The sequence below is a fragment of the Cyprinus carpio genome, chromosome B12, assembly GCF_018340385.1.
Source record: "Cyprinus carpio isolate SPL01 chromosome B12, ASM1834038v1, whole genome shotgun sequence".
NCBI lineage: Eukaryota > Metazoa > Chordata > Actinopteri > Cypriniformes > Cyprinidae > Cyprinus > Cyprinus carpio.
This window is the reverse complement of record NC_056608.1, coordinates 17,914,129-17,939,860: the sequence shown is the minus strand read 5'-3', so window position 1 is coordinate 17,939,860 and position 25,732 is coordinate 17,914,129. Positions and strand designations below refer to the sequence as shown.

The 25,732-nt window shown below is 36.1% G+C and overlaps 1 protein-coding gene across 11 annotated transcripts in view; it reads right to left on the bottom strand.

Annotated features, from left to right (window-relative positions):
* LOC109084702 (RNA binding protein fox-1 homolog 3-like) overlaps positions 1–25,732 on the bottom strand; it is a 384,371-nt gene that overhangs the window by 274,558 nt on the left and 84,081 nt on the right. Inside the window, exon 3 of one of the 11 annotated variants that reach the window (XM_042735816.1) lies at positions 5,836–5,955. The exons of the other annotated variants lie outside the window; for them this stretch is intronic. The gene's annotated coding sequence lies outside the window, so the exon portion shown is untranslated. The remainder of the gene's footprint in view (positions 1–5,835; positions 5,956–25,732) is intronic. 11 annotated transcript variants of the gene reach the window in all.

Here is a 25,732-nt window from a genome sequence, read left to right as displayed (position 1 = left end):
TCCCTAGGCAGCTATTCTGACGCCCCCACACCGTCCCAACACCTCCACCCGGGGCGAGAATCTTTACATAAGTGATGAGGAGGAGAGCAAATGAAATGACTGTAATTTGGTCAGGGGCACCGTGTAAGTCCTGCCTAATAGAGGGGGCTGTCTTTCCCATTGCTCTGAGACGAGCTAGGTGGGTGCGTTCTTATTAATTAAGACAGTCTCATTATCGCCCATCCAGGTGCTCGATGAGTGAGGGAAATCGGAATTAAAAAGTCAAGCAAACTGCAAAGGAAAAGACAGCTAAGAGATGACAGATGGTCTTTCATCACGCAAGGCATTATCGAGAAAAAAATAAAATCGAAATAAATAAATAATGAGCTTACGGAGAGCAGAACTAGCACATTTTCTCCCTCCTCTCCATAATTCTGGGCAATTAAAATATTTTTTTTCCTTCAATAGCACAAAAAGCATATGGGGACATTACTCATTTGGTGCTGTTTTGCCAGTATAGTTTCCATGGCAACCTTGGAGCAAGAAACATGACTCTCTATGTTGGTAGATACAGAGTCACTGGCGTAGCCTGTGGTACTCGAGACGTGAACTTTGACTCTTTCCAGCCTCGATTTAGCAGTGAATCTAGTTACGCCACAAAATATAAGACCTGTCTTTCCTGGGAATCATCACAGAAAATAAGGAAACACCACTGAAATGAAACGTATTATTATTATTATTATTATTGGTGTGAATAATCGTGAGCACCAATTCTGCTTAAACATCATGCATATTTAATTTTTAATATGAAACATCTTTCAATATCTCAGACATACGGTCGTGTTCTGTTTGCGCCAAAGGCTGATACTAGACTTTATACGTCAGGCAGACAACATAAAAAAGAGAATCATACTGAAGATACATTCACATGAAGTTCAACATCTACTGTTGTCAAAGTGATGTATTGATACAGAGGGATATATCGAACCGCAGTGCTGTAGTTGAGAATAATTTTTTCTTATTTGAGGGAAAAGATCATGTGTTGTGAGCAAAGGAGAGGCAGCGAGAGAAGAATCGGTGGTATAAATATGTTAAATTGACACATGCTGTTTAGCTCTTCTCTTTATCCACAGAGGACAGACATAAGGACTTATGGCCATGAGGACACAACTCTTTTCTCACAGGCCTGAAACATTGTTATATTCACGGACTAGAACTGAAAAAATGTGAAAGCAAGTCAAAGTCCAAGTCCAAGCCACATTTCAACATTAACCAAAAGAGAAAAAAAAGAAAATAGCCTTTTTTTTTGCATTATGATGTTTTTGCGACTTAAGCACAAAAGCTCTTAAAATTAAAAAAAAACAAAAAAAAAAACAACACAATAATTTTTTTTTTTTTTATGGTCCCAAAGACATAATAAATAAATGTTTACTTAAGTCGTCGCCTAGTGGTTAGAGAGTTTGACTCCTAACCCTAAGGTTGTGGGTTCGAGTCTCGGGCCGGCAATACCATGAATCAAGTCACCTAAACCAAAACACCTAACCCCCAACTGCACCCACTGCTCTGCATCATAAATGGCTGCCCACTGCTCCGGGTGTGTGTTCACGGTATGTGTGTGTGTTCACTGCTGTGTGTGTGCACTTTGGATGGGTTAAATGCAGAGCACGAATTCTGAGTATGGGTCACCATACTTGGCTGTATGTCATGTCACTTTCACTTTAAATGAATATATGTCATTTTTTGGGGATCATTATGAAAAGAACACAAAAACACAATTTTATGAGTTCCAAATCAAAGCACTTAAAATGCGTTAAACCTGTGAAAATGTAGTCAAGTTTCCAAGGAACTATATATATATATATTTTTTTTTTTACACATTGTCTAAGCACTATCAACCAAATCATTATCAATCAACTTGCCAGCTCTGCATTCTCAAGCGGAGTGGTTAAAAAAAGCCAATTCCTACTATGCCAAACCTGATTTGTGAAAATATCACCCTGACAAGATTAACAAATAGCTTTTGTGTTGCCTTACTACTCGGAAGTTTAAAACAAAAGTCACAGAAGGCCAATATGCAATGGAACTCAACTATTATACAAATGAGTATTTATTTAATTTCCTTCTCATTGGAAATGTATTTACTTTTGTACCATTTGGCTAACTCTGGCATTAGGCAATCCACCCCTCCGGTTTTACCTTCCAAAACAACAGCTGAACAGAGAGAGAAAAGCAAAGAATATGCAAGCATTCACATTGGACCATAGGAAATAGTATGTACTTATCAGGCAGTGCCAGGCAGGATTAGAGGAAGGTGTTGGGGGGTTCGAACCCTGTGGGCTGGCCTACACACATGGGGTCGGAAAGTTGGATCAATCCACAAAGCTATGTGCCACCTTACGCCATTCATCTTTATTTAACAGCAAGCTTTGCATTTTAAGAGGATACATGCTGACCTCTACACCACAAACTGACATTTGGGGAAAACACATCGATAGCAAAGCATGTCAATTTATGGTTTTGTCCATGTGTCTACTCTACCCCCCGATGGTTTGGCATGCTAAAGTGGGGAGATGGATATGTGTTCATGAAAGATGATGCAGCCAGTTATGCATCATGCCTACGGCACAAGATCCCATGCACTCGGGTCACTGGAGTTATCCAAAATCACATTTATATTCAGAAAACACAGGAGCATTTGTAAAAGCTGGTGAGGATACAGCAAAAGATCAAATCGAGAACATTTGCTTAGATGAGCTATTTCAAACTCATTGTGACCTCACAGAGGACAATTAATTTAACTAAATTCCTCGTATCACCCAGTATTTCAATATAAGCACAAGGTCACTCATGTTTAGCCAGCCCAAGCTCTATTCATGACTTCCAAAGCTGCAGTGGAAGAGAATAAAAACACTATTTAAGGTTTTGATTCAAATTGAAAAGCGCTCACCTCCATAGCCAAAATCCAATCCAATTGCAATTGTGTTGGGTAAATAAGGATGGATTGTTTGTCTCTTAGGTGAGTGTGCGGTGAGGATCTTCTGTTTAAATGTAAAGTGACAGATGTCCCATTCCCGGTGTTAGAGGACTATGGCTCACTCTAATGAGCCAATGGAGAAAAGTCACAGAATGAAGAGCAGATTCCAAAGGTTGAGCTGAAGGACAAGGCACCTGCTGCTCAAACGCTCCGCCATACGATGATACTCTTCAATTCAGAAAATCTTATATATAAATTAATATATATATTAATAAAATAAAATAATTACTTTCACACATTATTTCAATACTTGTTTATTTTATTTTAGAGTTTTAGAATGCAATAACTATTTTTAAGTTTAATTTTCAGGTTTTCAGGGACTGAATGTCTAGGTCTGAGAGATGTGATTTTGGGCCGAGTGATTTTGCTTTGCAAAAGTATCCACCATATAACACAATACTGAAGTACATTCCTCAAGTTATCATTAGCACATAATTCTTGTTCTTGGGCGAAATCCAGGTATGACGGTTTCAGTTGGTCTGTCTGAGAAACTGTATCTCCACCTCAAGCTGCAATTATCATTACACCATCAAAATCACTGCTCAATCGAGCTATTTTTTGTTTGTTTTTTCCATCTTGCGGCGAGGCTGCCAACTCTAAATCAATAAACTCCTGTATTTCTATGCAATATCTCATTTTCGCTAACGTGTAATCATATTTCATGTGCCTACAGAGAAACAGCAACACATAAGAAATTCTGAACTTCACCATGCCATTAAACGCAGTGTCATATTAGGAAATAATTGCACTTCTTGTCATGCTCACAATGGCAGATTAATGGGTGGAACAATCGGGAACCATGGTCTTCCTACCTGTTATGCCTAACAGGCGAAACTTCTGGCACCTTAACAGCACACACTGGCACCTTTAACAGAGACGTGGGACTAAGGCAGGGTGGATAGAGAGGGCTAATGATCTGTCCCCATGTCAATATCTCTGGGTGCCAACCTGCCTCCCCTTGGGCAAGAGCCTGGACATCAAACCTGCAGCTGACGCACCACTTTTCCTGGGAAGCCACTTCTGTGCCTCACATCAATACATTGAACTTTTTTTTTTTCAAACTGGCCCTGCTGTCTGCATCTTGATGAAATGCTCCTCTGCTTATTTGAGCACCTTTCTGAAATCCATCAATTGCTTCATTTTATAGCAACTTCTTACAGAAACATTTTACCCAAAAATTTTAATTGTGTCATCATTTAATCTATGTTCAAAACATATATGATTTTCTTTGTTGTGTGAACCAACAAAAGGAGATATTTTGAAGAATGAACTGGTTGTTTACTCGAATTGCTGAAATGAACTTGAGAAATGGATTGGTCTGAGCAAATAAATCAACTGGATTAATTGCTTCACTGAAATAAAGAATAATTGAATTAGAAATAAGAATTTGAAACTAATAAAGTTGGGCAAATAACAAGATTTCCGATGAAAAATGGCAAACACAGACATGAAAACAAACAAATGCATAAATGCCACATAGAATTATTAATAATTGTTATTTTTTAATATATTTTCCTTTTATATATTATAAATAAAAAAACAAAAAAAACAACTACACTCTCATATGAACAAATATAATTAAAATGATTATTATGAAAACATCAAATAATAATAATAATAATAATAATAATAATAATAATTAATAGCTTCAGAAGAAAAAAACTATCAAATAAAGAATCAATAAATCACATGGAATGTTTGTTGTTATTAATTTATTAAATGTAGTTAATTTATTAATAATAAGATACATTTTATTGACACCAAAACAAAAATAGCATGTATAATGATAACTATAGTAAAAATAATAATATGAGAAAATAGGCTTTTAAATGAGAAAAAAATGTTTAAATGTTAACCTGCATGAAGATACAATATTGCTTTCAGAGGAATGAATGAATGAATTAATTAATTAATGATCACATGGAATTATGTTTAATTATTATTAATATTGTATGTTTTTATTATTTTTTTTTAATTTAATAATTTGTAATGACATGTTTTTTATTAATAATAATAATAATAATAATAATATGAGGAGGGAAAAAAGACCAAACCATCTCCAGTATGAGGTTGAAAATTTAAAAAATGTAAAAAGATTTGGTGAAAAAAAAATAAAAAAATTCTTTCTAGCAGTGGGATGGCCTTTTATAAAACAACAATCGCTGGGTTTATTAACAAATTTAGAAAATAGATGGCTGCATTTTGTGCAAACCCATTTTTAGCATTTGCCGGACATTGAGAGCTGTCATTTTTTTTTCTGCTGCCAGGTGTCAAACTGCCTCCAAACATTTTGTTCTGTATCCTCTCCTGCCAGCACCTGAGCAGTGGACACTCTGAATCCCTGGAGTCCAGAGGAGTCCCTAACTATGACTAATTAAATGAGTTATGTGGCCGTGTGTCGGAGCGGCTCAGACAGCCAGCACTGGCCACACGCTTTAGAGGGGGAATCAGCCTCCCGTGCCCACAGGGTGTGTGTGCGGGCCATCGATCCTGCTACGCCATTAGATACAAAGATGTCAAGGTAGATTACTCTCATAGTGCTGCCGTTTGCAGGTCAAGTGTTTTGCTGGTCAACAATAATCAGAGAGACAGAAGGCGGCTAGATGATTGGGCTCTGTCTGGCTGATATATAACAGTGCTGCTGAAGCTTAGGTGATGGAACAGAAGAGTGAATTAGAATGGAGAGGCAGCCCGACTCCAGGCAGGTTAATGACATACGTGGTGCCAAAGAGCTAAATGATTTTGTGCTGAAAACAGGATTACGTCTCAGACATAAGACAGAACGGATGAGATGCAGGGCACAGCGCTCCAATGTAACTCACCAGCAAACTGTCTCTCTCTCTCTCTTTCTTCCTGTCTCTTGCTCTTTCTCTCTCTCGAAGCAGGAATCAGTCACTTATATTTTACTTTCCTCTTTGCAGGTCACAGCCTCCTTCATCACCCTGTCCAAATAATGCAACAATAACACACCTCATTCATCTTCCATACTGGGAAGAGTCATGACTCGCAGTTCAATTTGATTTTTGCTTCCTTCTCCTTCATTTGCACACTTTTAAACGACTATATGTGGACTTTCTTCAATATTTATATCTCAGGGTTTCCCAACAATTTTTTGTCTTGGGTAAAACTATCATCGCTCAATAGTGAGTAGGACTTAATAACAACAAACAAGAAAATTGCTGCTTTTAAAGATATGTCAACATACAAAATTCATACGGATACTGCATTAAAATTAAATATTCAGATATGTAATAAAATACAATGAAGTATTTGAACAGTGATTTATTAAAAATCTTGAAGTGATTTATTTTTTACAAATAAATAAGAAAAAAAAATAGCTATGGGCACAGAGAACATTGTGGTTTAATCGCATAACCTTTCCCATCTTTGCATGTGTCATATCACAGGATGGTATAGCGCCGGACTGTTGTCTGGTAATTCCAGGATGACAACAATCTCATATCACCTGATTTAGTGTCTGAGGGCGAAAGCTGGGGAGGAGGATGAAAAAGTGATAAAGCATGTGAAACAGCAGGAATGAGAGTGCAGGTTGTGGACTGAGCTGAGCGTGGGTGGCTATAAGTTCTCATGCTCTGACAACCTCTGGGACAAGCTTTTTATTTGGTGGCAGAAGCTGGGGGATGAAGAAGCGAGGACGTGTGCGTGTGTGAGTGACGACACAGATGGGACAGAAGTGAAGGACATGTCAGGTGGCATGTAGAAACACGGAGCCCAAGTTAAAGAGCCTGAAAACATGAGCCATTGTTTTCATCAATGCCATTTGAAGTCCACCCACATAGCTAAGTCTCACTAATCTATCCAGTCTTGGTGAAATTAGTGAATTTGGCAAAGAACGCCCGCATACAGATGGCCGTTTAGTGGCGTTTCGTTATTCTGTCGGATTCACGTGACAATATTTACAAACCCATTTCAAAGTACGACAAGAAGAAGAAGATGAAAGATCTCGTAGCAGAGAGGGAGCGTTTCACAAGCAACCTCATCAAAACCGCAATTAGCTCACGGTGGACTGTAACAGTATACCGCTAATGTTTACATCGCAGATATGGCCCATATGTCAGCTAGTATGCTAATCCATGACAAGGTCTCCCTTATTCAAACATCTCAGCATGAGATCGTGAGTTCATATTGAACAGGCGATTAATAGCACCTTGCTCATGCCAGGCAGATCCTTCTGCTTGGCCTTCCTCCAGAGCGTGGGGGATTCAGACAAGCAGCATCTAAAGGACTGAATTCTGTTTCTGGCACAAGGCTACAGCTTCCCACTGCCTACTGGAAGTATCTATCTCAGTAATAATTCTTTAATTTGGCATTTGACAGAAACGCCTCAAATATTTTTTAAGGAGGTTCATGAATTTAATGATGCAACTATGAAGAAAGACCTTGGTGGGTATTTAGACTTGTAAATCTGTATTTACAGAGCAGGTGGGATAAGGTTATAGTTCCTGCATCCAAAGGTGTCGGCATTGTGGACCTGTGCTAATTCTGTCCTACGGCATGTAGCCGTCGGCTTAAAGGAATTCTGCAGCCAAAGATGACATTTTTTTGTCATCATTTACTCACACTCATGTTGTTCCAAAATCTGTACACTGTTATTTTTCCAAGGGAAATCGGAAAGGAGATTGTTTGTTACACAGCGTTTTTTCCTTACAGTGACAGTTCATAGAGTTCACAAAAATAAAGTTTTAATGATATATACATATCAGCAAGTCCTTTTTAGAGGATGAGGGCAAGTAAATAATGACAAAAAAAAAAAAATCAAGCAAGGATTTATACCCCGAAGAGTACTGGCATGATTTCACGTGGCCACATGAGCATTTTGTAAATAAATAAATAAATATAGCAAGAAAAGAGAAGAACACAAAGAAAAGAAGTTGAAAATGGATGAAAGAAACAGAACAGCTTAAGCCGAGCGAGAAGCCCAGCAGGGAGTTGTTTTGATCTCATCTGGTCTAGAAATATTTCATGTCAGGTCACATAGTAATTAGAACAATTTTTTAACATGTTGCATTGGCGATTTTGCAAGAGTCGATATTTTTATCAGCCACACTCATTAAGCTAAATGCATTGTCTATGAGATTGTGAGGGAGAAAAAAAAATGCTGTTTCATTGAAAAATGAGGGAAAAAATTACAGAGATAATATTTCTGTGGCTGGGTATTACTGTGGCCATTATAGTGGAAAGTGCATTATTTAGAAAAGAGCAGTTGGCAGCGATGACAGAGAGAAAGAACAAATGATCCCTGTGCTTGAAGTCACACTGAGAGAGAGAGAGAGGGAGAGAGAGAGAGAGAGAGAGAGAACACAAAACAACAAAAAGCCATTCACAGTTTTGATTTGCTTTCCCTGACAGCTACAATAGTGGGAATGCGAAACGACTGTGTCGGCTAACTTGTTTTATGTTCATAAAGTCCAGGCGGTTCTCCTGTTTCATTGTTTAAGAGGCACAGGACAGCAAAGGAGACTTGGCCTCTCTGAGTAAATAATGCTGTAATCGCAGGAAGGGTGCTCACTGATTTACAACTTATTGAATCTCAGAGAAAATCACTTTAACCGCTAGTGTTTTTTTCTGCCGACTTGGTTCTCGCTGTTTTCCTATGGGTAATAGCATAATTTTATGTTAGAGCAAAGGTTTTGATATTCCAATATCATCACCGAGCTTCTTCTAAGCAGAGCAGAAGAGAAAGGCAGTAGGAGAATCTGACTGTGAGCATTATCACTAATGCATTAATGAGGGGTCATGTCAAATTTTCATAGCAGAATAGCTGGTGCGGGCCTCAATACGCCTCACAGCTGTGTATTATATCATTAGGTCAAATGAAAGGTGTGCCAGCATTATGACACACGATTCTGAAATCTCAAACAAGTCTAAAATCAGATTTACAGTACAAATGACACGTCATTACTGATGAACACCATCCATTCTCATATGTAGTAATAATAATACATATCATGCCATTTCAAATGTGGAATGGAAAATGACTTCTGAGAGCTGACATGCAGGAAAACAATGTTAAATTTCAGTCTGCTCTTCATAAAACTGTCACATGGGCTTCATAAGACTTGGATTAGTCGTATAAGTCATATGAACTATTTTCAGTGTGTACTTAAATGGGTGTTATTATATGGTGCTTGATGGATGTGGTCACTATGAAACATATCTTTACAAAAACTAGAAACATACAGTATATTGAGATCCTTGTGTTGGACTCTGTCCAGCTAGTTTTAAACGCAAGAGCAGATTTTATGTTAACACCACCTAAGTTATTAGTCCCACTGGGGTCATCAGACCCTGAAATCAGCCTAATTATTCAAGACTTCCATGTCATTCCAAACCTGCATGAATCACAAACACAAGATATGCTGAATAATGTCTGAACTTGTCCTTACAATGGAGGTTAATGAGGTCCAAAACAAAACAAAAACAGACAAGAAACAAACCAAAACCAAACAAAAACATCAAAAATAAAATAAAATGTTGTTTACATGTTGCATTGGTGATGTCAATATTTTTTATCAGCCGAAATAAAACAAAAATAATGTCTCAAATTACAATGGAGGTTAATGAGGTCCCTAACAAAACAAAAATAAGAAAAAAAAAAGAAACAAAGCAAAATCAATTGCGCATTCCAGATGGTTCTAAAATGACATAAATGTGAGTACATAATGAGAGTATTTTAATTTTTCAGGTGAACTTTTTCTTTAACAGTACAGGCAGGAAGCAAAGATGGTATGCATGAGATGCAGAGGATTCTTGACTGAGCAGAGGCAGGATTGAAATGGGTGTTTGTTGGGTTTCCCACACTGGTGATTACTCATGGAGAAGCTCTTGTCAGAGGTAATGATCCTTACCCCGGTGGCTGCAGTGGGAGTTGAGCAGCATGGGGCTCAGAGGCAGGAAAGCAGAGGCCAGTGGGAGTAAAACCCAGAGGGCCATGTGCGAATCAGCTTGGCTATTGTAGCACCCTCCATCTAATTCATCCTTCCTCTGTGGGAGAGAGACCTGTCAGGCGTGCAGGGTTGATGTTACATTCTCCTTCTGTTAGCACCTCCTACTCGGCTTGCCTATGGAGCAGTAGCGATGCATAGAGCCAGAGATTTCGGCATTTACACTGAGAAGCGTTTGTGTGTGGATAGAGAACAGTGGACAAGGTGGAGAGTGGGCAGCCTGGCAGGGAGTCATGAAAAAAAGGGTAGGTAGCAAAGGAAACATGGATGAGAGCGAGAGGAATCGAGGCATGGATAGCGGCAGCAAAGTGGGTCAGCTTGGCTTAGTTTGATTACTGCAGTGGGTGGCTGGAGGCAGCCCTACAAAAGCAACTGTACCGCGAACGTCTTTTCCCTGGATTCTCATCCTTTCTCCCCCCCTGCTGAGGTGTAGCTAAAGAATCCGGTTATGTGGAGTGCTTCAAAGCCGGGCACACTGACGCACCCTCGCCAGCTATAGAGCCTGACTGAAAGAAAGACTGTGTCACCTCTGAGCGACTTACACTCAGATTCACCTGTGAACTTTGAAAGCTGCTGACTCATAATACAAGCACTGATATTTATGGACAATATCTATTATCAAACTGGTAATTATTCTCCACTAACAAATAGACATTATTAAAATTCTATACTACTTTGTCTAAATGAAAAATAAAACAATAAAAACTCAAATCGTTTTAAATGCTACAAGTGAATTTAGGCATCACATCAGTATAACGTATAGTACAAAAAAAATGCATATTCATTTTGAAGTTTGCTTACAATTACATATAACAATTTCATTAAATTATTAGTGTTTATAAAGATTAACTTTAATGTTTTTTTTTTTAAATGTAAGAATAATGGAAATTATCATGTACAATTAAATATCCAAAATTGCAAAATTGGCTGATGAAGATAAGAAAAAAACAAACAAAAAAACACTACAATCAGCCAATACCAGACAAATTTCTAATATTAAAATTCTAGATATTTTTTCCAAAAATTTTGTTAAATTATTAATGTTAGACAAACTAAAAAAGATCAATTATAAGTAAGTGTTAGATGACAGAAAAAGTGATCTAAATGTAAAAATAATTGAAATAAGCAAACACGAATAAATAACCAAGATGGGTCAATACAGGAAATAAAACATACTGTATGATAGTGACAAATTGCTAATATTGATATAACTTTGTTTAAATAAGAACAAAAAATAAAAATAATAAAATTGATATATTTAAATTCGACGAGTGAATTTAGGCATCACAACATTATAATGTACAGTATAATATATATATTAGGGCTGTCAAATGATTAATCACGATTAATCACATCCAAAATAAAAGTTTTGTTTACATAATATATGTATGTGTACAGGGTATATTTATTATGTATATATAGAATACACACACATAAATTATATATTTAGAAAATATTTACATGTATATACATTTATATATTTATATTCTTATATTTTATATTATATATAAATATATTTAATATATAAACATAACATATTCTTCTTAAATATATACATGCATGTGTGTGTATTTATATATACATAATAAATATACACAGTATACACACATATATTATGTAAACAAAACTTTTATTTTGGATGTGATTAATCGTGATTAATCATTTGACAGCCCTAATATATATATATCTATATATATATATATATATATATATATATATATATATATATATATATATATATATATATTATATATATATTATTAGGGCTGTCAAATGATTAATCACGATTAATCACATCCAAAATAAAAGTTTTGTTTACATAATATATGTGTGTATACTGTGTATATTTATTATGTATATATGTATATATATATATATATATATTTACATTTTAAATTTTAAATTTTAAATAAATTTAAATTTAATTTAAAAAATTTAAATTTAAAATTTAATTTAAAAAAAAAAAAAACATTTTAAATATCCAATATGGTCTGACACTGGAAAAAAAAAAAAAAATCCAATAGTACAGTATGTTATAGAACCAATATATTGTACATCCCTAAACACAAGGATAATTAATCCATCAGTAACCAGGTGTTTTATAAAAAAAAATTAAATAAAAAAAAACACATGGAAGTGTTGTTTGCCAGACCATATGCCTTGCCAGAGAGACAAAGAAAAATGACAGAGCCAAAGCGGGAATATTAGCGGGGGAACCACAGTGTAATCTGATTGCTGTGCTGCTGAAAGGGAGCACATTGTAATACGGCACTGACAAGAGCAGAGTCTAAACACAGTAAAGAGTATTGCCTTGAATTCAGCAGAAATGCCTCTCATTTTAAAAGTCTTTTATTTCTAGACTGGAAAAGCCTATTCATCTAAATGAACCCAGGCAAATGGTAAAATTCAGAAACAAAAGAAAACGTCCAAGGTCTTTTCTGCTTAGAAAGCCTTGCTCTGCTTAGTAAACATCTGAGATTGCTTCATATGATGTTCTCCACACAATCAACTCACCAAACGGCTAGTTTTGTGGTGAAAATCTACCTGAAAGGTCGGGGTATCCATCTACTTCTCCATTCCACACTGTGGATTATATTCCCAACTAGTTGATTGATAAAGAATTACACTGGCTTTGCTAGAAAAAGGTTGGCTGGATTTAGGCAATGTTGGGAAAAGGGTCATCGCTACAGAGGCTAGAGGTTCCCAGCTTCTCACTGAATGATTGGAACGATTAGTACTGTAGGTGAGGTGGGTCGGTTGGCTTTTGAGGAATGACCATCTAACGCACCTATTGATGTGTCACAATGATTGAGTGCGAGAGAGGGAGGCCCGTAATGGCTTCATCAAACTGCCCCGGTGCATGCCACAATCTCATTCCCCTGCAAACAGCTCTGGCTTCCCAATCACTCTGTAAAAACGGCCAAATTAAACAAAGTTGTCGGTCAACTTAACTTCAGCTTTTTATTCTCTCCCTCCCAGCTCTTCCATTATCCTCCTTCCCGTCTGTTGCTCTCTTGTTCCAACCCTTTTATACTTTTCCTTCAAGGCCACCCCACTCAGTCGACTCTTTCATGTCTTAACAAGCCAATTAAGGGGCTTGATTTAGTTCATGCTCTGCTTTTTTCCCCCTCCTCTTTCTTTTCCAGTGCTTGGCCCATTTTCAGCTCAGCTCCACAAATTCAACATGGTAGCGCCTACCTTGACTTTTTTAATTTCATCAAGCTTGCCCACTGTCATCCTGCTGAGTGCAAACAGCCATGTGATTGTTGGAATCAACCTCATCCAATTGTGTTGCCAGTTGAAACTCAGGTAAAAAGAATTATGCCCATTGGTATTCGATGAATGGATCTGCACTGCAATTGAACAGTGCAAAAGGGGGATGACAAGCTGGAGCCAGAAATCCAACTCCAAATGAATAGCAATGGGGAACAGCTTACTGGTAGGTTACTAGCAGACATGTCAAAAGGAGAATTGGGACTCTTATGCTGGCCGTGCAATTTGGCTACATAGGAAGATTTCATGGATGACTTGTCCAGTAATATGACTTTGCAAAACTGTACCTTAACATTGCAGTGAGACTATTATTATTATTATTACAATGCATTGTTTTACTAAGCGCATTGGGGGAATAAACATGCTCAAATGAAAAGAAAAAAAAAAGTTATATATATAGCCATACTGTTCAACTACATCATATAATGTAATAATCAGTATGTAGTACAAACTCCATTCATTGCATAATTCATTCAGACTCATGACTCACTTCCTGGACGCTTTATGACACAAAAATTCTGCTGGAAAACAGTTGGTTTTGATCAAATATTAATCCTGACTAACACGTACTGTACGCACACACATCAGAACATGAAGGGAGGAATTCACTAAACAGTTGTGCCACGTAATTCAATAATTCAGCACAAAAACCTGCATCTTATTAACTAAGCTGCTACATTTTAGAAATAGTGCAATTCAGAAACAGCAGTTCACATGATCCTTCAAAAATAATCTAATATACTGATTTGGTGCTTAAGAAATAATTCTTATAATTATCAATGTTGAATGCAGCTTAATATTTTTAGTGGAAACCATTTTTCCAGGACTCTTTGATGAATAGAAAGTTCAAAGGAACAGAATTGATTGAAATTATATATTTTGTGGCATTGTAACAGTCTTTACTGTTACTTTTGGTAATGCATCCTTGCTGAATTTTTTAAAGTATCAGATTCTTTAAAAAAAGAAGTGTTACTGACCCCAAACTTTTGAGCAGTAGCAGTAACATATTTTTTATTGACCATGGCAGCAGTTACTCATCAAATGATCATCAAATAACAGAGAAAAGAGGCATACCGTAAGTGGGCATATATCCAGACTCGACAGCTTAGTTCATCTCTTAAAGACCATTTTTCATTACTGTACATCATTGCCTATCAAACACCAGACCTTTACCCCAGTCTCTCTTTTCCTCATCTATTACTCCAGCCTTTCAGTTTAGCTCTGAATGAACACAGTTATTCATGGCTGAGCTGGTGCCAATTTGAAACAATCTATAATGATTTATATATTTTTTCAAAGCATAAATTCATAACGATGACTTCCATTAGCAGGTTTCAAGTCTATTTATGGTCTCTGCTCTTTGTCATTTGTAGCAGCTCGATTTAACATTGCGTAGTACATTCACTGCCCATAATGAGCAATCAAAGATATACATATGGTCTGAATAATTCATATCAATATTTATTAGTCCCCTGTCGGAGCGTTCAATTAACCAACTGATGATTTAGCATCAGTTCGAGTTCCACAAACCCCATTGTGCGGCAAGCTAAAACTGTAAGGAAGAGGGTTACGAGGCTGATCTTCCTATCAACGCTTTTTTATTGAGTGTATGATAGGGAGGGAAAGGTATCGGAATGATTACTGGTTCATTCATTTAACACAGTTCCATTTACTTTCAAGTCAGTGAGATGGAACTTCACTCTTTCCAACTAACCTCAAACATACTCACAGATACAAAAATATCCGGAGCCAGAAAATAAAAAAGAGAACGAGAAGGGAATAATTGCTTCAACTTTCAACTCATTATCTCAGTATACACAATTAGAGAATGAAGCCGTAACTTAATTACTCTTCCTTTAAAGTGTAAGCCTTTGAGAACACGAGCAAGCGTTTTCCATGACAGATTTCTTTCCAATTACATGATATTATCAAAATTCAGGGTAAATGCACAGCCCTACTGTTCTGGTCAGAGCTTTCCTATCTCCAATTAAAAGTATGTCTCGCTGCCCTGCGCAGTGATACATGACGCTAACCTTTTCCCAGTTCCATGCTAATTAGGGACAATTTTCCCTTCTACATTAACTAGCACATACTTTACACTTCATACCAATCCAGCCGGATTCTCCGTTTTTATCTTTCTCCATATTTAGCTCCAGGGTGTCATTTTCCAGGATCTACCTGGATCCTGAATGCATTCTGTCACCCAGCAGCCTGAGGGTGAAGTTCTTTTTGGATGAGTCTGCAATTAGGTTACCTTGACCAGTTTAATTTCCACAGAGGCCTAGAAGTCATGATCCATCTTAATGACTTTATTTATTTATTTTGTAACATTGCAATTTCAATTATCTAAATGATGAATCTAGACTACAAGATCAAGGCCTTCTGGGTAAAACATAACCTACAGAAGGAAAAGTCACTCCTGTTAACTGCAGTACATTGACTGCTAATGTAAACTCGCACAAATTAAGCTTAAACATCCAATAAAAAGGTTGTTCAAATTCTCAATTTTTTATGAATTTCGGGTAAAATAAATATTTATACAGAAAATGCTAAATTATATGTGTACTTCAAATGAAGATCAAAAGCTTACATTTGAATTTTAAATGTTAATGAAAATATTAAATGTATTAAAACTGTTCAGTGTAGAGCAGAATATTAATATTTGTTAATAAACAAAATGCATATTTGTATCATTTCTGATAGTGTTCTCAGCCAGCACTAAGCAATTACATACACAAATTTGCTCCGAATTCAAACTTTTTGCTCCTGTCCAGCTCTTAGACGCAACAAGTCAAAGGAATCTGCACAGCCTCATTTCTGAATCACAGTTAAAGGGTTAGTTCACTCATAAATGAAAATAAGGGTGTGTTTTACTCACCCCCGAGGCATCCTAGGTGTATATGACTTTCTTCTTTTCAGACGAATCCAGTCTGAGTTATATTAAAAATTGTCCTGGCTATTTCAAGCTCTATCATTGCAGTCAGCGGTTGTTGCAGTATTTCAGTCCAAAAGAAGTTAAATAAAAAACGCCCATCCATAAAATCTCACATCGCTCCCCAGATGAACAAAGGCCTCCTGTAGCGAATCGATGCATTTTTGTACGAAAATTATTCATATTCAAAAAGTAATAATCAGATTAAATTTAGCTTGCGCTCACTGTTGTACATGGAAGCAGCTCCAGGCGGATGATGTATGAGTTTAGCTTTGCGCATGTGTCGCTCAGAAGTGATGCACACGGAAATGCATTGGAAAGATCAAAACAAAACAACGGTGACTAGTTAGAAGTACAAAACAAGGATTTTATTTGATCCTGTTTACAAAACAGTTTTCGCGAGACTCACATGCGCAACACCAACTGCTTCTGTGTACACCTGTTGGCGCAAGCTACATTAAAGTGAATATTACATTTTGAAGATGAATATTTTTCTTACAAAAACGCAACAATTCGCTACAGGAAGCCTTCACTTATTCACCACTCAAACACATCAAAAACACCTTACTGAAATGATAAAGAGCGCAATTTTTATTTCACTTCTTTTGGACTGAAGCACTGCAACACCTGCTGACTGCAATGATAGAGCTTGGAATAGCCAGGACAATTTTTAATATAACTCCGACTGGATTCGCCTGAAAGAAGAAAGTATACACCTAGGATGCCTCTGGGGTGAGTAAAACACAGCCTAATTTTTATTTTTGGGTGAACTAAACCTTTAAGCCTCTCACTGCAAGCTGATCTGTCTCTGCTAAACCGCTCAATGAAAATTATGCATTGTGTGCCCCCAATTAGTGAGTAAATCTGACAACTCACATTGCTGTTACCTGTAAGCATGAGTTCGTAGGTAGGTAGGTAGGTAGGTAGATAGATAGATAGATAGATAGATAGATAGATAGATAGATAGATAGATAGATAGATAGATAGATAGATAGATAGATAGATTTTTATTATTATTAAAATTATACAGTATATGCATTCATTCATTTTTATAATACTATAATATAAATATTTTCAATTATTATTTAGCTAAATCTGGAAAAATCAGTGTAGTTTTTATGCAGCATGTTTTATTTCACAGTTGGCGACACCTCGTACTGTGGGGGAAAGATCACAGAGGTCTGTATCCCTGCTAATTAGTCCCTGTGCAACATACACTATATGGAGAAGAAAAAGCAGATTGACAGAGAGAAATTTAGAGATCATGAAGGGTTGTGAGCCACTGGAGGGGGCACGACTATAATGAGATCCTCACATAGTGACAGGGCCACTGATTGGAAGAAACCATATGCAAATGGCTGCTTTTAGCTAAGTGCGCCCTGTGAAACGCAGCTTTACAACGCGATTTTAGCTTGTGCTCAATCTGAAATGTACTATTCCCCCCAGGTACAAACAAACAACAAATATACATCTGATGATCAAAACGGGAGAATTGCTCTTGCGGCACAGAAGAAATATGCTTTGACAATGACTAATGTTGACAAAATAGCTTTTAGCAGAGGCAATATGGAAATAGCACGGTGTAGCGGCAGCAAGCGGGAATGAGGTGGAGGGGGGCCAAGTGGTCAAACGTGACTTCAGTCACAGTTTAACAGTGAAATATGTCTGGGTCAACCACCCCATCTACTGTGGCCATTCTTCCATAACCCTACACCTTCTGAAACCTGTTGAAGGAGGCCTGTCGCTCTTTTCAAAGCCTGGCTAGCTACTCCACTCAAGCGGCAAATGTGAACGTCAAATCGGATTAGTGGGAACACTCCACCTGAACGTAAACCCCAGCCCTGTCCGCTTCCATCACCTCTGTTGTCTTCCCGTGTGACAGCTATTCCATTGTGTTGTTTGTATGATTGGGTGGGAATTGTTTTAACCTTGTGGCCAGAGAGCCACTCCTAAGGTTGGGATCGACACTCTTGTCATAACTCTTTACATCAGAATTGGTTAAGGTTGGGTTCACCTATGATGTGAAAAAGCTCCACTGGATTAAGTATACTTTCATAGTAGCGAAAATGAAAAAGTTTACATTGGTAACTAAATGACATATGCTTAAAATAAAGAATTAAAACTACTAAAACAAAAATAAAGCTAAACAGAAAATAATATATATATATATATATATATATATATATATATATATATATATATATATATATATATATATATATATATATATATATATAGAAAAACAATAAATAATAAATCAATAACAAAAGCACAAAATAGTATATATATATATAAACATTTTAAAACACCTCGTCAATAATTATTCATATAATTAATAATGATCGATTCAGTTAATTAGTTGCCACATCACGTAATATATTCATTAAAGATCAACATTTCATTTTTCTAAAATGTCAAATTTTCTTTTGGATTTTAATAAGAATACAGTACATTCGTTATGCTGCAAAACTGATTAATATGTGAGCAAAGAGTTGCCGCAGTCTCTACGTGCCGTTTCCAGAGCCAAGTAAGACACACTAAATCTTGTGTAAAAGGTCCATAAAACTTCAGAGACGAGAACTGAATCCAAATTTGAAATGTAATCACCCAGTGTGAACTACAGCAGAACACGGAGATCCAGAGTCTCCACAGGCACCCTCCAGGCACACGAAGAAAAGTGCTCACATTGTGATAGAGTCTTGGTGTTCCTGGCAGGAAATGCCTCAAATGATGCCCCTCACTTCTGGCATCAAACTTTGTGGAGGCAGGGGAGGGAAAAATATCTGCTACCTAGCATTATTTATAACTGAGGTGCCATTCATAAAAACATCAATCAGATCTCAGGCTCCCTATCAGAGCTGTTTTTAGATAGGCAGCAGATCACAAATGTAACGCTAATGAGGCCATTTACTTCCACTCTAGACCAAAATTAAGACCTGAAATAAGTGTGTAATGAGGAAACATGTCATTCATTCATCCATTCATTCATTTTAACTCAACTCAATAAAGTAATTTATTCATAAAATCTCTAGTTTTTTGCACATTTTTTTTCAAATGGAATGACTGGTTAAATTATTATTATTTAATTACCAGTTTAAAAATATGATAATGTAAGCAAAAAGTAAAATTACCATATATACCATTTAATATTTATTTTGTAAAAATTATCTCATTCTACAAAAATAATTTGGTTGTACCAATTATAGATGATTTATTTGATTTATTTGAGTTAACATTAATTTCAATTAACAATTTTTCATTTTTTTTTTTTTATGGATTTAGTTTTAGTAATGATAATAACCCTGTTTCCACCACACTGAAGAATTTTTGTCCAAAATAAAATTGTCAATAGAATTATTTTTTTTTTTCATTATTATTATAATTTTGTTAATTTGGGGAAAAACATGCAAAAATTGAATTTGTATATACTGCATTCATTTGTTATGTTATTGTGTTTAAGATTTTTAACCAATGAAATCTGCCTTTAGATATATGTTCAAAATGTAATGCCCATCACATAATTTCCTTTACAGATTGCTAACTACACAATGACACTGTACTGGAAATGTTGAAACAAAATGACAAAAAAAACTGAATTCTATTCTGATGTATGTAGACAATATACACTGTTGGACATTGTTAAGAGACTTTAAAATAAACTGGTGAGGGTGTAAAAAGAGTGTTTTAAGAGAGTTTATTAAAGTCCACAGGGCCAAAAGTGTCCATATAGTTGAAGAAACACCCTTAGACATTATTAAAACACAACAGTGGTTTTATCAGAGAAACACGAAGTGTAGAGAACCAAGTAAAGACGGCACAGAACAGGTTGTTAATTACTCGCAAGCATCTTGGATCAGAGAAATTACAGGTCAGGAGCAGCCTACGTGATTATTATCATCAAAACTCAAGGCAAGAAAACATATGCACAGTTGAATTTCCCCTCCGGTAAAGTAACCCGCACATGCACTCATTCCACCTCGATCAGAGCAAGTAGTTCTGCTTGTTCCCCAGATACAGTACGAATGGCTTATAAAGTCCTCGCTCTTTTCATCCGTTTTTTAAATTACTTCTTGTCAGAGAGGAAGTTTTACTAAATAGCTTTTACCTGATCGACTGCACTCGGCTTGATCAAGCTACTCAGATAATTCTGTTCAAAATAGTTTAAAAGTTAGTCTTGTGCTGGAGGGGGAGAGACAAGTGATGAGATGTGTAAGTGGGCACAAAAGCGATTGCGGTCTGTAACAGAGTGTGCCTGATCTCCTCACATAACACAAGGTACTGTATTACATTCATTTTGCCTACAGAGGGGCTGCCGAATCAAATCGAGCACGCCTATTGTGTAAACAGAGAGCTCTTTTTATATCTCCTCTGTCTCTCCACTATACCCTCATGTACTCCAGAATAGAAACCCTTAAAGAAAAGTCACCCGTAAGCCAAGTTCTATTAAAGAACTGCTTGTTCTGAAGTGGAGATGAGAAAGTCGCCCGCAGCAATAAATCTGACGCTCTGCCTCATTCACCTACAGTTAGTTTTTGTTTCTGACAGTTATCGTCCATTAGTTTTCTGTTTGAACGGTATATGTGCCAGATTCCTTTGGTTGCTGTCTTTAAGTGATGCTACGTTCTGATCACAGAGTTCAGGCTCTAATTAAATAACTGTAAATCAAGATCCAGGCAGATTTTTTCAAGAGGAGCGCTGGAAAGATTACGCCTCCATCATAAAGAATAATCATGCATAACGCAGCTCCTCAACTCAACTCTGTGGACAGAGATGGAAAGGGAGTGAAAAACAACCTAACGCCCATCTCAACCCACTGCACAAAATCAACCCCACACTAGATGTATCACGTATGCATATAATGCAGTCTGATTCATATATTTAGAATTTTGCAGTATTTTGATATGTCTGAATTAGGCGTTTTACACAGCAGAATAAAATTACAAAATAAATAAAACGCTTGTAACTTATAAGATCTGAATCAAAATAACAATTTGCTCATGAATTGAGTATCTCTGCTCATGAACGTGCCAAGGAAAACTAGGGCGGATGTCAGGATTTTCAGTATACAGTACTGCATAAAGGGATAGGGATATTTCGTTCCAAATCAAAGTTTCTTCTGTGGAATATAAAAGATATTTTGAATAAAAACAGTTTTAGTTCTCATACTTTGTAAGGACAAAAAATTGAATGGAAGTCAATGGGAACTGAAAGTATTTGGTTATCAGCATTCTACAAAATATTTTATTTTATGTTTAGCAGACGAAAGAAATGCATTTGGAAAATATGACTTGGCATGTTTTGTTTTGCTTTTTAGTTTGTTTGGCTGGTTGGTTGTTTTTGTTTTGTTTTGCTTTGTTTAGGTTTTTTTTTCTTTCTTTCTTTTGCTTTGTTGCTTTGCTTTGCTGTTTGGTTTTTTGTCCATACAATGAAAGTCAATGGTGTCCAGTGTATTTTAGACTGCAGCATTCTTCAAAATAACTGTTTCGAGTTCTGCAGAAGAAAATAAGACTAAACAAGTTTGTAACAATTTGAGGGTGAATAAATGATGACAGAATTAAATTTTTGTTGCTGTACTATCCCTTTAAGGGCCAGTCTTATGATACTTTTATGGTGTTTTGTGTCATTTTCAAGCATTACAACCATTGTGCTCATTTTATTTATTTATTTTGTCTTTGGAACAAACACACAATAATAATAATAAAAGTTTTTTGTTTGTTTGTTTGTTTGTCCATATAATAAAAGTCACTGGAGTCCATTGAGGGAGAGTAAATGATGATAGAATTACCATTTTATGTGAACTATTCCTTGTAATATTGGCTATATAAATTGTATATAAATTTGGTTTTTGAAAGCTAACCCATTGGGAAAATACTCCCTAAGGCCATTCCATTCCTGTGGATCTATGAATCGCATATCACATCCATCTGAATCTTTTCTTCTGCAGGTTATGAGCTAGCCTCCTTCTCTCTCTCCCTCTCTCTCTCAGGGCCTCTCAGAGAGGTCAACGCCTTACCCCTTCCCCGCAGCCTGCTCCCTAATTAATCACTCATTAGACTAATCATCATTGGTGCAGTGCTGCACAGTGGCTCTGGGAAGCCTTCCTGGCGGCAGAGACAGCTTGGAAGAAGTAGGGGAGGGGAGAGCGAACACACTCCCATGGCCCGGCTCTCTGCCATGCATGCTAAGCAGTTTTGTGAGCAATCACCAAGAGTAACAGTGAGGGGCTGCAGCTCTGAGTGGGGATACAACTTAAGATATTTTTCTCCTCTTTTGTGCACTGGTGTTTTGTAGTGACATCAGAGCATTTTTCCTGAAGCATTTTGCCGACTTCATCTCATTTCTTAAGCATAAACTGGAGAAACTAAAACCTTTGAAACTCCAATATGCACAATGCATATTCAAGAGCAACATTCCTTCTGCATACATGCATGGCTGTGCAGTTCTGCTGTTGCTAGCATGTAGGAAGGAAAAAAAAAGTGTAGGCTAAAAATGTGTGGAAAAAAAGATTTGCTAAATGAATGGAAGGCGTGTCAACTGGAGTCCATCCATATATGCATTGATTTTTTTTTTGATAAATTAAGAACAACAACAAATATTAAATAACTGTTATTCTGGCAAATATTTATAATACTGACCTACATCTTTATTTCTCTTTTTTTAGTTATTGTATAAAATGAACACCCAACAAAGCGTGGGTTTACCAAAATGTGATAAATACCAAGAAAAACAACAAACTTCTGGATTAAACGGTTTTAAAGTTTTAGTTAGAGCTCATTAGAGTTTGTTTGTAAAGAATAGTCAGTGAATACAGAACAAGTCTGATAATCACAAGCAAAAATTAGTGGGAAGATGGTTCTGGAATATCATTATTATTATTATACAAAATTGTATATTTTGATATTATATATTTTAATATTTTTAAAATATGTAATCTTTCACACTGTTCTATTTAAAAGACACTTGCATTTTCAATAAATAAATAAATAAAGATTATGATAAGCTGTCAGTCCTAAAAATGTTATTAATAATTATAATAATAATAATAAAAATGATAACAACTGTGTTATATAGCAGATATAACACAGTTGTTATAATTTTTAATAAGTATATAATAGTTTCAAAATGTTATATTTTGTTATAATATATTTTAATATTTTAAAAATATGCAATCTTTGTTCAAAAGACACTTGCATTTGCAATAAATAAATGCTGATATTGAGCTATTAGTCTTAAATATTAATAATATAATATAATATAATATAATATAATATAATATAATATATAGACTTTAATACACAATTATTAGTGGTAAACCTATCACACTGACTATATTTCCTTCATGAATTCCAATCACACTGGATAAAGCTTTGAAATTGTTTTATTTATTATTTTTTCATTTTGACTAAGTCATGTGGAGGAGTGCAGGCCATATAAAAGTCACCACATCAGGGACGATGGCTTTGAAAAGACTATTTGTCGCCTTCAGAGAGCCCCAAGGAAATAGAGTTTGGATTAAAAGGGTTTGCGTTTATAGAGTTTCAGTGTGGCTTCCTTAGTCTGATGGCTGGTCACCTTTACTGTCACAGGGAACCCTTAAAATTAATCTGCACTGTAAAGAATAAGACGCACATGCCCATATCTCTGCAATCGGTTACAATGAATCTCTGTTGTCATATCACCTTCCCAGTATCACAGCGGGGAGGAACTCTAGAGCGAAGAGCTGCTATAGCATGACTGGGAAACCATGTTAGCACCTTTTTTTGTTTTCCTGCAACCGTTCTTTGTTGTTCTCACACATACACAAAGTGAGAAAACACAGATGATGTATATAAGCAATATGATCTCTGACACACCTGTCCAGCTCTCCTCCTGACCATTGATTTCACAGTTTATCAAATGTCACCAGCTGAAACAAAAACCAAAAAGACGAAGAAGCAGAAACCCAATAACTTTTAAATGTTAAAGCAAGGTTCTTGAGAGGTAGGGCAGCTCTGAATGGTGCTAAGCACTCGGGACTGAAAACAGAATGATCCCAGCTCAAATCTCTCTCAGCCAGGGTTTGCAAGGTCCTTAAAGTAAACCAAGATTAAATGTAAGCACTAGGATACAACAACTTTTTTGTGAACTAAAATCAATCGAATAATATAACGTCCCCTTGGTAAGCAAGTGTGCTTGGGTAGGTGTGATATTGCACTGCATTGTGCCGGCTGCAAATTTATTATGAAAGCCTAAGAAATGGCAGACGTGATTGAGTCTGAGCAGATACGTGAAGGCACAAAAGTATCCTGAAGTCGTTGCTCATGTTTCATCTTTTTTCTGTGACTAAAACACCACTCTCTAAGTCTCCACCTTCTCAAAAGAAACCAAGACGGGATTCATAACAAATCTTATCTTGTTAGTCTAGCAACTGTACGTTCAGGTTTAAGTAATAAAGAAGAAACAGCTAGTCCAGAAATCTATAAAACCATTTCTACTATAACTACAATTCAGTGATATACCTGCACTTCATATGCAAAATATGCTATAATATGCCTGTCAGTGGACATTTTTGGAGTCTGGTGGTGGTTAAGAGTCAACGAGTCAAACTAAGTCTGAACACTGTTGATCAAACACTGTGGATGCTGCTAGTTAACAAAAAATACACATAGAATGAAGTGAACATTTTTAAACTTATATCTCACTTGAAAGTGGCTTTGAATAAGAGCATCAATTTAATGAATAAAATGTTAAAAGTGAGTTTGCATAGAGAGTACAAAACATCTGCTAATCTGCTAATTACTGTGTGTGTGTGTGTGTGTGTGTGTGTGTGTGTATATATATAGAGAGAATATATATAGAAGGATAGACAGATAACATGATAGATAAAGTGACAAACAGACACAAATAAACAGTTAGACAGACAGAAAGGCAGATAGATAGATACTAAGGCCATAAACATATACTGTACAGTACTGCACAAACAGTATTTTTCATGGCAACTGCAAACCGAATGCGGTATTATTATAATAATATTTTTATTTATTTATTATTATTTTTTTTGGTTTGTGTTAGGCCCTTGGAAATATCAAATACATTTTTCATAAGTCCTTGAATTTCACCATATTTACATGAAACCTGCTAAGAGCATCTTCCGCATCCTTTTCCATCAGGACACTTGAAATGATCGATCTAGTTAGGACTGCACCACCGGTGCCAAACTTGAAGCAGCTTCTGCGGTATGTATCTAACTCTGCACATCAAGGTGTAAATATGGTTATACAAAGAAAAAAATATATCATATAGCCTATGCACTAAACAATTGGCAAGCAATTAATACTATTATTTTATAAGATCAAACTCATTTTTAAATATTTCTTTAATCTTAAATTTTATAGCCGTTAAAACAGTTTACAATGGACTGAGAAGTACTGATGATGACAGAGAAAAGAAGTGTCTTATGATTTTGTTCCCAAATAACAACACTTTGCCACTAATTCACATTGTTTTAATGACATATTGTGTAACATATGCTAAGGAAAATCTAATCTGCTCATAATTGCCGCTTCAATA